The 16,773-nt window shown below is 45.2% G+C and overlaps 1 protein-coding gene across 5 annotated transcripts in view; it reads left to right on the top strand.

The window, feature by feature from the left end:
* Hlf (HLF transcription factor, PAR bZIP family member) overlaps nt 1-16,773 on the top strand; it is a 52,253-nt gene that overhangs the window by 24,836 nt on the left and 10,644 nt on the right. The gene's annotated exons all lie outside the window — the stretch shown is intronic.

Here is a 16,773-nt window from a genome sequence, read left to right as displayed (position 1 = left end):
AGATAAAATCATTGTGAAGGGAGGGAGCAGGGACAAGCTAGAACCCGGAAGGCAAGAATGATCAGCTGAATAGGGTGTGAGGGGGAAGGTCAGAGATAGCCCTAGTTTTGTGTCTTGAAGGATGAGTGAACGTAATATGACTGCAAGTAAAGGTGACAGTAAGGGACCCACTGAGTTCTAGAGTTATCTAGAGTGAATTTCCATTAAATGGGACCGGTAATTCATAGGAAAGGAACCTTTAGATCAGAGCGCCATGAGACGTAGATCAGACATATAAAAAGTGAAAGAATAAAAAATAAACACATATGTGGCTCTGTGGTGGCTCACACATGTAGATTGTGAACCTGGGCTGCAGCGGTTGGTGGCCTGTAGCCCTGCCCTTCTGGGGCAGTGGACCACGGTCTCAGACATCCAGTGTATGTTTAAGAAGGTGTTGGGAGGTTAGAGGCTGTGTAATTGTGATTTAAAGGTTGCTGTGGCAACACGCCCACTTCCAGAAAATCAGCCTTAGTTCAAGAGCAGGTGAGCTTATGGCTCTTGCCCTGAGCTGCCCTGGGTCACCGTCCTGCTCCTGCTCAAAGGTCAGGACTAATTTGAAAGGGCAAAATGCCCCACTTAACTTATTACTTCCTGTTTTGAGGAGCCGACCCTGGAATAAGGTGAGTGAGCTGGGCAGAGACTAGGGAAAGGTGAGGAAGGGAGAGAAGCCCCTAGCCGCCTGCCCGGTGGCCAGCTCTTCAGGAAAACTCCTCCCGCGTGTTTCACATTGGAATGTATTGAGTGACCCATGGGTTTCGGTGAAGAAAACAGCTGTGCATAGCATCCATATGTGTAAACTGACGTTTACAGAATCAGTAGCACAGAATGCCTTGAATACTTTAAGGCTAGAATAGTCCTCAGACCCCCCCAAAAAGATTTGTCAATAAAAAACTGGTTGTGACAACTTGAGGAGCTGAGCGGTTGCCTCTGCAGTGCCACCTTCTGGCGAGTCACTCATGTGACACGGTGTGAACACGGTGGTGCCTCCCCTGGACTGTGGTTCTCGGCTTTGGCCTTTCATGAGAATCAAGAGTGGTGGTAGAAAAACATTATTTAAAATGCTTTGTTGCAGAAGTAGCCTGGGATTGCAGTCACAGAAGGTTAGAACCTTCCAGGAGTACAACTTGAGTTCCTGTATCCTGTGTCCAGGTTTAACGGTCCGCTTCCACTCTTCCAGACAGCTCCTTTGTCTGTGTAAGCATGTGTGTGGGTGTCTGTATACTGTGTGTACGAGAATATGGAAATATATGTATATACAGTCACACATGAGCGTTAGTGTTTTGCAACTTGCCTCTTCTGTTTAATATCTTTTGGAGATTGTTCTGTATTAGTACATATAAATCTGCCAGCCGCATAGGGTCCTGTTGTCCCGGTGTGCTATAATTCACTAAACACTGCCTCAGGCATTTAGATCCTTGTAGTCCTGGCTGCCATTGTCCTGGTGTGGCTGACCTCCAGGTTTAGTTTCCATCTGTGAAACCTGTGAATGTAAGATTGTGTACTCCAAAGGATGCACTTACTCATGTGCCCACTAACTGCGTGCAGAAAGCTTTTCATTCAGAAAAGAAATTTAGACAGCCCAGCCTCACTGCCAGATTTTCCGATTGAGCTGGGACGGGGAGACTGAACATCTGTGGTACTGCAAATTCTACAGGTGAACATGCTCCATCGCCAGAGTTCAGAGGACTGGCGTAGACGGAGAGTAGAGAGAGGAGGAGGATGCCTGGATCATGCCCATGAGACCAAATGGCAACACTTCTCTTCCTGTGGTCCACTGGGAGAAATAGAATGAGCCTTTCCTCCTAAAATTCATAACAAGATAAAGATCACTGTTTAGATAGAAATAGATGTAAAGTGAATCTGTGTTTATTAAAATAGTGCATCTAAAGCAACCAGAGCCTATGTTCATCTTGCCATTCTGTAATTAATCATAATCCGTTTCTTTTTATAAGCTCTTAAGAAAGACTTTTTAGAATTCCTATTGATGTGGTCTCTGATTCCTTGAGAAGTAGGTAGAGTTTGTTGATATTAAAATGGGTGGGAAATATGGGGTATTTTCCCCTAATCTTGTATGAAATGGACCCAGGTTGGTCCAGTGCTTGCCAAATTGGAGAATTCAAGGTGTCTTCATTCTCTTACTTTAGCAGCCTCCACAGATTGATAGAAGACTGAGCAACCCACTTCCAGAAAACCTGTGCTAAGAATTTATTCACCTAAAGGAATTACTTCACTACTGCCCTTCTTTATAAGGCTGTTTCAGAAGAAAAACCACCAGCTCCAGCTCTTTGATCTTTTCTTTGTTGCTGAGCCTTGTTATCTTCTTTTGCATGCCTCTGGCAGAGCTGCTGCAAAGTCCCCTGTTCTGTGGCATCAGGAGGCCAGGACACACACACACACACGCACAGCCATGCACATTCTGGGCCATTTGTCTCTTCTAACAGCATTTCCTTTTGCATTCTGAAAAAACAGACTCCTGCTAGCATTTGCCAGGCCTGTCTTCACAGTCAGCCTCCTTATCTGCCTGTTTAGCCCCATGATTAGTTAAGAATTGATTTCTGTTAAGGAGTTTCATGTTAGGAAATACAATCCAAGCTGATTGGAACAAGAGTTTGTTGACACATTGGAATGACAAAGGACCTTAGAGGTGCTGGGATATTGGTCCACTGAGAGGTTGCAGAGTCATGGTGAGATTTCCTAGTGGCGTGGGCTCAGAGAAGGAAAACAATAAATTAACAGCCAGAGTGTTTCATGATGACTTAGTATCTCACTTCTTTTTACTCAGATGGTACCAGACCTTACCTTGTGCCTATGAAGTACAAATGCAGAAGATTTCTCCATAGGCTACATTAAGCAGGAGCCAGATGGGGTTAGCTTGGCTAATCTCAGTGCAAGCTGGAAAATTTCAGTTTTTCCAAAATGACACATTTCTAAGAAATTGTCTGCTCTAGAATATTATTCCAGTGTATGTAAAGGAGCTGAATGACTTCAGAGCTAAGCTGACTAGCAACTGACTTATTAATGGACATGAGAATCCACCTGCTTGCCCTTTTTTTTCCTACTAAGGTTGTGGCAGAAAGAACCAAATGTCATTTTTCCCCCTCCTGTATGGAATTTGAATTCATTTAGAACACCCAAGTATGCCATTTCCCAAGTCTTGGCTTGCATCTGAATGTAAAAATCCAATGCAAAGTCCATGAATGTTGATTCAGATGATAGATGGCTGCAGACTGGGTAGGATGCCTGTAGTCTGGTGGTCTTCCCTTTGCCCTGGTGATGCACACTGAGCCGTCACTTCTTCCCAATGAACCTCCTCCTGTGAGCCCTCCTTATCCAGGTCCAAGCCAGCTGGGTGGTAACTAGATTTGTAGATGAATTCTTACCTGACACAGGTGGGGGAGTAAGGCGGGCAGTATAAAGAGACTGTTTGCTTTACCCACTTGAAGCACTGGGGGCACAACATTTACATTGCCTAGGTACCAGCTTAGCCAACCCTGAAGAATTCAGTTGATTCGTTCCGCAAGAATCCATATTCCTGACAACAACAGAGCAGCTTCTATTGCCTAGCAACATTTTTTTTTTTTTTGGTCTTTTTGAGACAGGGTTTCACTGTGCAGTTCAGGCTGGCCTTGAGCTCACTTTGTAGCCCGGTGCAGGCTCAGACTTGAAGCAGTCCTCCTGCTTCAGTGGCTAGCAACATTTTTTTTTTTTTTAGTAACTGAGAATTATCCTTAGTAGGAAGAGAAAGCCCCTGTTCTCTGTCACTTCCACAGCCTCTGAAAGTCATCTCTGAGTGTAAGCTATGTGAGGTTTGTCTGCAGACATCTCCTCTATCATCCTCTCAGCCTTCACTAGGTCTCACTCTATACTGAGAAATAAATAAGAAAAATGAGGGAGGAATGTGAGAGAACAGGTGAAGTTGACAGCAAAAGAAAGCACCTCTGTTCATCTAGGTGGCTGAGCCTACCCAGAGGCTTTTGTGAGTACCCTCACCACACTCTCCCAGAGCCAAGTGAGGTGGTGCCCGCCTGTGTCCCAGTACTCTGGGAGGCTGAGGCAGGGGGATCACAAGTTTGAGCCCAACCTGAGCAATATGGCAACTTACTCAGACTCTGTCTCAGAAAATAAAGATGCACAAAACTGGCTGGCGTATAAAGGCCCTGGGTTTCATCCCTAGAATGCCACACCAAAAAAAAAACAAAGCCCTTCCACGAGGAATGCAAAGCAGGTCCCTAACATCACATGACAAGCAGCCTTCCTGCCTCACTCGGGCCCAGTGAGTGGCTTGGAAGCAGTTACAGGACATTTACCTTTGTGTTAATGGTGTCTTTTGTACCAGTGGCCTTGGGAGGTGCTGGGGAGGTGGAGACATAGGAAGAAAGGGCTTTGGAGTCAGCACTAATTCAAGAAACTATCTGATCTTAAACAAAGTAATTCATTTACCTGTGTTATTTCTGTTGGTTTAATGAAGATGATCTGGCTACTTGATTCAGAGGCACAGTGGCTGCCAGAGAGATTACTAATGTAGTTAGGAGGCCCCTCTCTGATCAGTCCCATCTCTCTGCTCATCTATCTTTCCAGCCCCTCCTAGGGACCCTCCTCTTCTTCCTGTACTTCAGTGGCAGTGGTCCCCCAAGCCCTTTTCTGACTTTCTTTTTCCTCAGTGGTCTTCCTCCTGGACAGATTTCAGAATGGGTGCCTCTGCAGAACCAGTTAACGTTGCTCTCCCGAAGTCTGAGGAGTAGATGACGCCTATGCCTTCTCTGCCAGACTTATGTGCGAGGCCACGGGTTCACCCTAGCCCCTCTCTCTTCCTCGGAACATGTGTGATCCACTGTGTTCCACTTTCCGGGGAAGATGACACCGCACATCCAGGTGTTGGCCTGACCTTGGCCTCTGTGCTTCTCCCCATATGCAGTTGACTTCATGGGCGACGCTGGACCCCACTCTGTCCTCCTCCTTGACACGGATGGGCCCTGTCAGTCCTCGTTCCCAGTAATCCCACCTTTGCTAAGTAGTCACCATCGGCTTCCTAAAATGAATCCTTCAAGCCGCCTCCTTGCTGTACTGTCATGGGTTGTCTCCGTGCCCTTGAAGGTGATATCTGAGTATCTTAAGGTCATTTTCACCTTCTCTTAACTGACACCACTCCTCTTCTGGGACCCTCTGTCCAGCTGCATCAGCTACTTTCAGTTCCCTAACTGACCCATGAATTCTTTGGTGTTGTTGTATCTTCGTGTATTTTGTTCTCTCTACCTTGATTGCCCCTCTTCTTCTCCCAGTATTTCCCTGGCCAGTGAGCTGGCCAGGAAGCCAGCTGTCTCGGAGATGCATTTCCTCATGGCCCTGAACTTACTCCATGGAGCTGGGTTAGTGATCAGCCTTTAAACTCGAACCTTTGGCTCCCTGGACAATGCTTTGTCACAGCACTTGCCACCTTTTCACCTAATCAGCTGTTTACTTTCCTGTCTCCTCTCCAGCTTTGTGCTCCCAGGGTATATTTGTCTGTCCTTAGAACCCACTCCATGGTAGGTACCCAATAAAAGTTTGTTAAGTAAATGAATGTTTGAATCCCTAAGCCTTTGTTAATCATCATCTGTGCAAGTCACCGGCTGTCCTTTGCCTGCAAAGATTTCCAGTTGAATTTGAGAAGAGATAATTGCTTTAAAGTTATACAGTCATTTACTCTGTATAAATTCCAGGCTGGCATATGCTAAGCGAAAAGTGGAGTAGGATTTAATTGTAAGAGAAGTTAGCAGGTCTGTCACCAGCACTGGGGTGGGTAGTCAGGAGGAGGAGGAGGGTTTGAATTTGACTTTGATGGGTGTCCAGAAGCTGTAGCCTGGCAGGAGCAGGGATGGGTCAAGAGCAGTGTGCCTGACCGTGGAGCCCTTGGGGACCGTGCAGTTTGGGCTAGGAGGCAGTGGGAAACCACTGACTATTTTTGACTATGGTGGGAGTGTTCTAGGAAGAATAACCTGGCTCTGTTGGCAGATGTGATTGCAAATGTCAGGAAGACCAAGTACAAAAGTGTTACCACTGTTCAAGTCATTCGTGAAATGGCCTGTACCTGGCCTTTGATATCAATCTGAAATGAAAAGGAAACTTCTGCTGAGCTCCAAGAATAATTTACTGCTAGAGCTGGGAAGAATTTCTGTCATTCTCTCCATCTCGAATCCTGTTATTTAATGAGTGTGCAAATTGAGGCCCAAGGACTCTCACTGGGGTTCCCATAATCAGTGGTGTCTTTGGAGCTGCCTCTGCAGTTCATTTCCCTGCCCTGCCTGAGAGGAAGATGATTGAAGTTTGAAGGCTGATGTGATGGACAAATTGACAACCCACTGTCATAAGGAGACCTGTGGGAGAGGCTGACAATCAACAGGAGTTTGGAGGATGAGGCGGGTTTAATATGTTAGCTTAGCTGCTATCTGATGGCAGGTGGTGACACTTGGTCCTCAGATTCGTGCAGCACTGTCTGTGAATACCATTGTAGGAGAATCCCAGAGGAACACTGACCAGGAGCCACACCCAGGGGGTTCTGGAAAAGCGTATTTACTGTGGGGTGCTGAGCCTAGAGACCTGTGCGGGGAAGAACCTTGTGTCTCTGAGAAGCGACAGACACATCTGAATCCTATTCATGCTCCTCTGGAAATGTAGACTCTAGAACAATCCCACTTTTCTTCTTTTGTTTCGTTTAGTTTGTTTCAAGGGTTTGCAAAAGAGGAAAGGAGTCCCTCCAGAGAGTTTGGTCCTTTGTTTGCAGTTAGGTCCTGGTTTCGTAGCTTCTGTGCAGCAGCCCTGTGCTTTATTTAGTCTCCTGCTTCACTCTCTGTACTTAGTCAAAACCAAAAAAAAAATGAATGTATCCTGAAGGACATGGGCTGGTTGGGTAACTGGCCATGACCATGCGTTGAGAACTGCAGGTTTCAGATGGCTGACCCTGCACATTTTCACTAACACCAGCCACAAAAGAGATTCTGGGGACTCAGGCCGTGCTGATGTGGGTAGTGTGTTACTGTTAACGATGGGAAGAATGTCCTTCTGAAAATAGACCACAGGGTTAGGGGGACCTCGTTTCCCTACTTGGTTTGGAAGGCTGACCCTCCTAGGAGAGTGAGGGAAATGGGTTCAATTTTTCCACAGGTAGCATGTGCCCATTAACCCCAACCCATTTCACAGGGTTATCAGGAAGGCAAACTGAGGCCATGGAATGTGAACATGTAGTCAGTCCGGTGAGGTCACGATGTTGGTGTCTGGTCGCTGTCTTTCAGGAGCTGTAGCTACTGCACAGAACTGTGTGCATGAAGAAGACTGGAGCCACCTAGCGGCCGGCTGCAGACCTACCCCGCCCCTCCCCAGGGTGCAGCTACCACGCATGCCCACAAGTGCAGGCCAAACAGAACGGCCCAAGTGTGGTACAGGGCTAGAGTGTTGGGATAAGGGGCGACGGGCCTCTGTTCCCATCTGTGACAGTCCCTACCCCTTCTGCTGACTCAGGATTCTAAGACCTGAAGTGTTCCTCAGGCTGCCGTTCAGAACCTCTGCATCATCAGTTGCTTTCTGGCTACTCCCTGACTTCTCTGTACCCCGAGGTGCTGAGATGACTACAGGGAAGGCAGAAGCCACACTGACCCCCCCTGACTGGGGAGTGGCTCCTCAGCCAGGAGGAGCAGGTGGAAGGGGCTCTTTGGTCTCCTCTTAAGGGTCAGTGGTGGGAAGGCCAGATGGGTCCCCCATGCCTTGGTTGGAATGTCTGCTCTGTCCTGTCTTATGCAACTCCCAGCAGGCTGTGGTCTCACCTCTCAGTGGGTTGAAAAAGGCAGCTTTTTCTGACAGTGCTGGTGAGAAGTGTGACACAAGAGGCCTTTGGAGTGAGCGGCCTTGGTAATCCAGCTGGGCTTTTGCCAAGTTTGCAGATGCCAAGTCCAGTCAGGGTCACTCAGTACTGATACAGGACCCCAGGGCAAAGTCCTCATCCTGGGCACAGTCGTGCCATGCTTGGGGATGTCTCACAGGCTTAGCTGGGGCTGGAACTGGAGGGAAACAGGAGGCAGGGCTTTAACTGGGGGAGTCTGGCTCCACACCTACCAGGCAGCCCTGGCAAAGGAGTGCATCTGAAGGCAGAGCCCTGATCTGTATTTTCAGATGGACAGACCCGGGCAGAGAGGCCCAGACTACAGCAAGAGCCCAGGAGCTGAACCCCAGCTGTCTCTTTGTTAAACCAAAACCGAGTGTCAGTTAGCTCACTCATAATTTAAGTTCTAGATGCAAACATTCCTCCCCCAGGAAGACTGACCTTTGAAACCGGCTTTCTAGTCACAGAACAGAATCTATCCCATGCCTTTTCTGCCTAGGAATCTTGGCCCGGCTCCTCGTGAGGCACAGTCTCTGGTTTATCCAGAGGCTCCTTGCGAACACCAGGGCATGAGGTGGCAGTGACAACAGCCATGGTCCTGCGGGCCAGCTGTTGCTTGGTCAGGTGTGTACTTATTCTTTGACACAGCACACCCTTGCAGGAGAGGGGTGGGGATGAAAGAAGGGAGACAGGAGGGAGGTGACGTAGCCTGGCTGTTTGCAGCTTCCTGTGACTCTGGTCCATGATGCTATAGGCAGCTACCTCTATGAGGAACCAGCAGCAGTCTAGGAAGCTGGGAGGGGAGAAGACCTGGCCAGGCCTTTCTTTGTTCTTTTCCTGCTGGCCTGTGGGAGAGGTGAGGCGCAGGAGAAGTAGCACAGGCTGGCGCCAGGCCTTCCTCAGCCCTCCAGGCTGTAGCCCTCTCACCCTCTGTTTTTGTCTCCCTTGGGCTGATGGCCCAGTGCAGTGCTTTTTGTGATGGTGGGGAGGAGGGGACAACCAGAAATTGAACTTAGGACCTCGCATTTGCCAGGTTGGCACCATGCCTGCTGAGCTACATTCCCAGCCCACTCAGTGCTCTCCAGGAGGCTGCCAGCCTAGACCCTGGTGTGGGACCATCTCTGACTTGTCCTTGAGGCAGAGTTGGGCTTCTCAGCCCCATCTTTTGGCTATTTGTGTGATTTAGAACTTCCTTTTAGAATGAGAAGCAGTGGGCAGTGAGTGTGTCTCTGTCTACTGTTGGACAACTTTCAACAGAAGATTTGGCACTTTGGGCTTGTCTTGCACCTTCTATTTTCATTTTTTTTTCCACACCTGGAAAATGGAGATACTAATAATTGCTCTCTCACAAAGCTTCTGTGAGGCTGGAATGAGGCAATGTGACTAACAGGCCTGGGGACAGCAAGGGTCCTCCCACGCTCCACTCTGTACCTCTCACCTTGACGCTTGGTGGGCCAGTGCCTGTCTGCCTGCCTGGGGGAATGGGCCTTTATTTCCCACATGTGTGTGCGCAGTGAACAGGAGCAGACAGGCTGCTGTCCCAGCGTTTACTCATCTGTGCTGAGCGGGCTTTTCAGCATCATGCTTTCCCCCTCATTTCTGCTGACAGCCTGTTACTCTGTGAAGAGCTGTTGGATGAGAGCCTCGGAGATCAAAGGCATCTTTACGGGAGGCCTTTCAGGACATTTGTTCTGCACTCATAGACTGAGCACTGACTACTGGGTACTGCATCTGAATGTGACACTGAGTGTGTGTGTGTGTGTGTGTGTGTGTGTGTTTTACCCTACAATCAGCATATCAACCATTTAATGCACAGAACCCTTTAAAAAAAAATCAGTTCCGACAAGTTCCCAGCTACTGAGATCTAGGAGGACCCTTTCTGGTTAAATCCCTGGGTGAGTGTTTTTTGTCTATTCTTTCTCCTTCCTCTTGGTGCTTTTCTTTCCTTCCATGTTCCCTTTATTTCTCTTTGTTCCTTCCTTCATTTCTTTAATTCATTCTTGTGCTGTTTCTTTGGCTCGTCCATTGTTCTCTCTCTTTCTCCTCTTCTTCCTCTCATTCCCTGCCACCCAGCACACTCAGGGCATTGACACCTTGGGAGGTGCCAGCTGCAGTGGCCTTTTGGATGTGAAACCTAGGCCGGGGTCAGCTTGGTTTATCAACTTCATTCCTTAACTGAGTAGAGCAGCAGGCCTGCAGCCAACAGCATATTTTACGTTCTTCATCTTCCTGTCCTTTCTCCACCCTCTTCCCCTCTGTCTCTTTGGTTCCCTCTTCCTCCTCCTCTTTGCCTGCCTAGGGCATGGATGTTCATCTCAGCACCATCTGGCATAGCCTCCAGGAGTATGTGTTTGCAAAGTGAAGCCCAGCCCCAGTTTTTAAAATTAATATGTTTTCTGATTTTGAAAGTGATAATTTCAACTGTAGATAAGTTGCAAAATAAAGGGGGCAAAAAATTGCCCCTCATCCCAAAATCATCATTATTAGGATTCAGGAGGTTTTTTGGTTTGGCTGCTCAGTAGCTTGCTTGTATTGTGCTCTTCATACTAGAAGTTGTAGCTCCAAATAAGACAGGGTCCCTGTCCCTTGGAGTTGACATGTGCGTGGAGGGGAGATTGCTAGGATCTCAATAATGTTGCATTAGAGATAAATATTATAAAGGAAATCAAACAGTTTGATAGACAGGAGGGCTGGGGAACATCAGAGGATTACAGTAGATGGTACTGGAACTGGCACCTAATTGATGCAAAAGGATCGGACGGGGAAAGGACAGGGAAAGAATGTCCTAGGAAGGAAAGATGCTAACTCCCAAAGCCTGGGGAGGGGGTCTCACTACGGTTATATGAGGAGCAGAAAGACAGCTGCCAGAAGAGCCTTGAAAGGCATCACATGTGGCCTCTGAAAGTATAGAAAGTTTGTAGACTTGGTCTGGTTCTGCATTTATAGAGTAGCTTCCAGCAGGATGGAGAATGGTAGGAATGCTCATGGTGGGGGGGGGGCAACCAGGAACAGGAGCACCGCAGCAGCTCCTGAAAGATGCCCTTGGGCAGGGCCAGGCGTCTATTTTGTTAATGTGGTTTGTACAAAGGCGCTGTGGTTGTGTAATCTGTTTTTTAAAATTTATGTTTATACAGAGGACATTCATGGAGTATTTGCTGGGTACCACGCATCATGCGTTACACTTGACCTCCACATATGACCTTGTGCGTTTCTCACGCAAGCAACCCTTTGAAACAAGCATAGCAGCCGCTTTCTGCTTATGAGAGAACAACCCCAGAGTGATAAGCTTAAAACAAAGCAAAACAAAATTCACTAATCACTCCTTTCTCTGAAAAAGACCTGGTTCAGGTTTGGAAGGGGCAATTCTTTTTGGTCTTCTAGTTGTAAACGCCTAAATGTCTAAGATACAGTTGTCGGAATCAGAATTCAAACTCAAGTGTGACTCATTTTCAGGTTAACCACTACTCTAAAATCTGAAGTCTGCGGTTACATTAATAAGATTGCAGATACTTCCCCATACCAGTGGCTCAGCCTACAGGCCAGTCATCTGTGTCATCTATTGCCATGAGAATATTTACTGGTCACAGAAACTCAGCAGCATGTGCAAACGGATTTATTACTCCTGTATCTGTAAGTGCTGTGGGTCAGCCACCTGGCTGTCACTGACCTTAGTGGACTCACACATCTAAGTCACAGGTGGTTTAGTTGACCCAGACCTGCCTGCTCTCCTGTCTGTTATCCTCCACCAGGCTAGACTTGGGCATGCTTACCCTGACAACACAAATGCTACGGAGAAGGTTCTATAGGCCCACTTCAGAACTGGCACTCAGTCACTTCTATTGTATTCCATTGGTCGAGTCAAGCCCAGATCCAAGTCTGGGAAAACAGATTCTGCCTGCAGCTACTGGGTCACATGGAGCAGTGCATAAATAGGGGAGTAGGGGAGAATGAGACATTTGGCCATGAGGACGTAGCTGCTTTTGAGGAGTGCTTGGTGGTACAAGATAACATGTTGCCGCCATTAGAATCAAGCCTGGCCAATCTGGGGTTGGAGTCCAGCAAGCCCATAGTCTTAGGAAACACTTGTACAATTTCTGTTCAGTCTCTGCACATATTGTCAGGGCTTCCTATAACCCTGTAGTCTCCCTCGAATCCCCTAAGCTGATTGACTCTGTGATTTAAAAGGGACTTTGGGGGAATATTTTGTACTGAAGCAAGCAGTCTGTGATGCCTATGATGGTTTTCTTCTGAAAGCTGGGAATACCAAGAGGGTAAAAAAAATGCTATTTCAAACTCAAATTATAACCTTCTAGGATCCAGAAGATCATTACAAGCAAACAGACCCAAACTGGTGATGAGAGTGGGGGAGAAATAGGACAGGAAGATCTGAGACCAACCATGAATTGTGAGAAATCTCAAATAATCAGGAATGAAGGAAACTCTCTGGTCAAAATAAGAAAATCATTTCCTTTTCTCAGCCTTTCTCGATGGAGGACAACTTTTCTCAGCCTGCTGATGCCCACCAGGGACAAACTCTGGGATCTGCTGTCTGTTGTGACATGTCTGCTCCCACTCTGACACCGTGTTTACTTAACTGCCTGGATAGGAAACACATCAGAAGGGTGGAAGCATTGCAATTAGCCTTGGAAATGAAGAAGTAAACAAAACTATCATTTATTACTTTGATGCAGCCATAAAGTAGAAAATAAAGCATTGATCTGAGATGAGAAGGTCAGTGATTCCTTTTGTCCCTGCTCATAATCAGCTCATTGAACATTCCTATTAAAGAATGTAGAACAAAGGGGCATCCTATTTTCAGCTATACTCTTCAGAGGCTTAGTCATATGTCAAAAATGGAGCTAACTCTTATCTGAGATGGTGTCTTCGTTGTTTTCCATATCACTGGGACAAAATCCCTGGCATCCACCACTTAAAAGGAGGTGGTAGTGTTTTGGTCAGCAGTTCCCAAGAAGAATCACCATGGTAGAGGCACATGGTGGAGGAGAAGTTGCTCCACCTCGTGCATCTGGGACACAAAGGAAGAATTGGGAGTAAATGTACCATTCCAGGCTGTGTCCCCAGTGACACACCTCTTCCTGCTGGACCCTACCTTCTAACAAGTCAGATATAGTCCCCCATTACCCAGTCACCTTCCAGTTACCCTGCCTATGAGTGCCTGAGGCTTTTGGAGGACATCTTGGTCTAAACCATAACAAAAAGTGACTTCTAATTTCTTTCCAGATTTCTTTAAAACCTTTGTTCCACCCTTTCCTCCAGAAATCCTCTTTGGCCATTCTGGAAGTAACTATCATTAAGATGTCATTAGGAGAAAAAAATAATGTCCTAAGGACTGCTGAATCTACATAATGGGATTTATCTGATCTACTCTGGATCTCTTAAAATGTAGAGTAACAGCATGCTTGTGCTTAACAAATACAGGAGAAAACCACATGATTGTCTTTTAAAGTGGCCCAAAAAAGCAGTTGAGAAAGATTTAATACCCCCCCCCACCATGTTTAAAGAAACTGTCAATATAGTAGGGCTGGAAGGGTTGGAATTGCCCTAACTTGTCAAACTGTCAGATGGTAACTATGAGGATTCTAGAACAAAGCTTCAGGTATGAAGCCTTAAATGCATTTTCTGTTGAAGTCTGGGACAGGGATCACTAGTTCCCTTACTTTTTAGTGTCTTCCAGAGCCAATTTAATTCAGTGAGATTGAATACTTTTACAAAAACAAAGTAGGAGTTATAAGCATTCAAAAGAAGCCACAGCTGTCCCTAGAGGCAGGTGATAAGATTATTCACCTATAATCTTAAGAAGTTAAAACTGTTGGGACTACCAGAACTAAAAGAGAATAAAGTGGCTGGATATAAGACCCGCATTTTAAAACCAGTGGCTTCCTATAAGCTAGGAATAACCAACTGGGAAATAATGAACTCTATGATATGAACAACTATTATCAAATAGTTAAGGTCAGTAAACATAGCAAAAAGATAAATGGTTAAAATGAAGAGAACTATAAAACTGAACTGATAAATGTGAGGAAAAGGCCCCGAAAATAAAAATAGCACACCATGGGTACATTGACTTTTTTAGTTACCCTCAAAATACCAATGGTTTTCATGCTACCTTAAAACTCTCTATAAGAGGAAATATATTCTGAAATTCCTCTAAAAGAATGAGTATTATGGTATCTCCGAAGACATTTTCTGAAAAGAACAATTAGGAAGACAAAACTTGCCTTGCCAAATATAAAGCCTTACTAATATTACAGTAAAAAGTTTTAATAACCTTAGGCAATGCTCCTTGCTTATGCTATATACAAAAGAAAATGCCAGGTAACTCTAGAAATATAAACCAGTGGTGGTGAACCTGTGTCACGCATGCCATAGCCCACTATTTGTTACCATTGAAAGCTCTAAAAGGTTCACCTTCATTGATATAAACCATTTACAGTTGTATGTAGTTATGTATAGATATACATATATATATGTATATATATATATATATATATATATATATATAAAACTGTGTGTTGGTGTGCATTTATGTATGCATATACACAATATGATTCGAGGATAAAGTATGAATTAGATGCCATAAAAATGAAATTTTCAGTGTATAATTACATTGCAGTATAAAACATCTCAGTAGTGAAAAACCCTATAAACAAAGTTAGAACATAGAATACTATGAGAGAAAATATTTGTTATAGGTAAAAGAGGTAAGGTTATATTCCTGGTCTATAATGGATTCTTACAGGTGAACAAACCCTGCATTTAAAAGGGAAAAACATATGATGGTTTTGTACACATTGAATAAATACCCAGTAAACAGGTGAGATGGTATCACCAAAAGCCAGAGAAAGGCAAATTAATAGTGATTGGTACTTGTCATATTGGCAGCATTTTGAGACTTAGTGCTGAGGAACTGTGTGTTACCATATATGTGGGTACAGGTATGAATAAATAGGACATTTTGGAGCACAATGTGGCAGTACATTTAGAAATGTCAAAAATTTACGTGCCTTTTGTGTGAGCATTCTCCCTTCCTGGAATCTCGTCTACAAAAATGTATACATAAAATATTGGCCTGTTGGGGAATGATTACAAATTATTATATCTACATTGTACAATATTACTCATCATTTAAAAAAGTAGCTCTTTGTACTAATGTGGAAAATTGCACATTGTATGTTGCTATATTGAAAAAATAATCTAAGGTATGTAGTTAAATCATTTATGTGCAAAATCTCTGGCATGAGAAGCTCTCACCAAACTCAACTTTGGGAGGAGAAGTAGGAAGTGGTGATTTGGGGATAAAAAGCAGCAAAAGCCTGTAAGCAAAGTTAAAACATAGACTAGTATGGGAGAAAATATTTGTTATAGGTAAGACAGATAAGATTATATCCATGATCTCTAAAGGATTCTTACAAATGAACAAACTGTGAACTCTCATTGTTTTGATGCTTTGCTACATTTGCTGAAATTTGCATTTTTATAACTTTAAATTAATGTAATGCTACATTTTTCAATTGACAACTCTTCAATTAAAATTTTTTAGATCCATGAAATATAGGAAAAACAAAGAAAAGCCCTTCTCCCCATGATCCAGTGGCACTGGTGACATTTTGGAATGAAGGAAAAAATGAGTCCAGCAGAGTTAATTTGGTGGCAAATAAGGATAAATTAGATGATAGGAGAGTTTCTGGGCAGCAGGGGGACCTGGCTTTGTCTTTAGTACTTGGCCATTTGCTGTTGGACACTGGGAGGCCATTTACCTGGGCTGGGTTCCAGCTAGGTTTTCTCCCTTCTGCAGGTAGAGCTGACCTACTTCCCTTGGAGGAAAGGACTAGAGAAAAAGAATGCAGACAAACGCTCTGCCTGAGTGGAAAATGTGATTGTTAGAATGACCACGAATGAATGTCAGAGCCCAGAACCACCCAGAGCTATCGGGAAATACAGAGTGCTCTTTGGATAAGTAGGGCATTGAAGTAGTACCATGGCAGGGGATTGGGTGGGAAGAAAACTGACAAAACATGAAAGACTATGTGCGTTGATAGAGGGCTGTGTGTGTGCGTGTGTGTGTGTGTATGTGTGTAGACGTTTAATGCAGCATAATAGATTACTGCAGTATTAAGGAGGAACTTGAAGTAGCTTAGGACAGTTGGCTTTAAAGTGTTTTGAGAAGATGAGAGAAGCTCGTGCGCATAGGGCGGTCTCAAGGTCTGTACTGATAGGATATTGAATTGTTTTGCTATTAAATATAAAGAGTTTTCAAAAAGGAAATAAAATACATACATGACTGGGATATGGTTTGTTTTCTGAGGCGACGTCAAGAGGCATAAGATCAAATCCAGCTTGACCCCGCTCAGGACAGAGCTCAGGGATCTCTAGAAGCGGGAGCTTGGCTAATGAGAAATCCTCATCCTCAGCCAGCGCCTCAGGGCTCATCTCTTCCTCTTTGGCAAGCCAGATACAAAGAGCTCAAAGTAGAGAGGGACCCAAGAGGTCACCTGGAGCATTCGTTTTTGTAAGCTTCCCACCAAGCCTTTCCAGAAAACAGACAAGCACAGTTTGACAGTTTTGCTGCAATCCAAGCCAATGGCTTGGTGCTTTAACCTGAGGGCAGGTTTTAATGAAACCAAAGGACTCCACATATTGACCTGCCACGGGCAGCGAGGACAAAGAGGAGATGGGCCAGATATCGCCAAGCTGAACCCTCTCATTTCTTCTCTGGGTGTGAAAGGATTGATTGTAAAACTCAGATGAGACTAGGAAATGAAGACTCAGAGCTCCCAGCATAAACATTTCGGTCTGTTAAGTTTGCTTTCATCAGTAGGTTGTATTCAGAAACACTGTACACCATTGTTCCATGGATG

Source organism: Cavia porcellus, unplaced genomic scaffold (genome assembly GCF_034190915.1).
Source record: "Cavia porcellus strain 051 isolate PalLab524CR breed Dunkin Hartley unplaced genomic scaffold, mCavPor4.1 scaffold_6, whole genome shotgun sequence".
NCBI lineage: Eukaryota > Metazoa > Chordata > Mammalia > Rodentia > Caviidae > Cavia > Cavia porcellus.
Note: the sequence above shows the minus strand (reverse complement) of the source record. Positions and strands in the feature narration are given on the sequence as shown.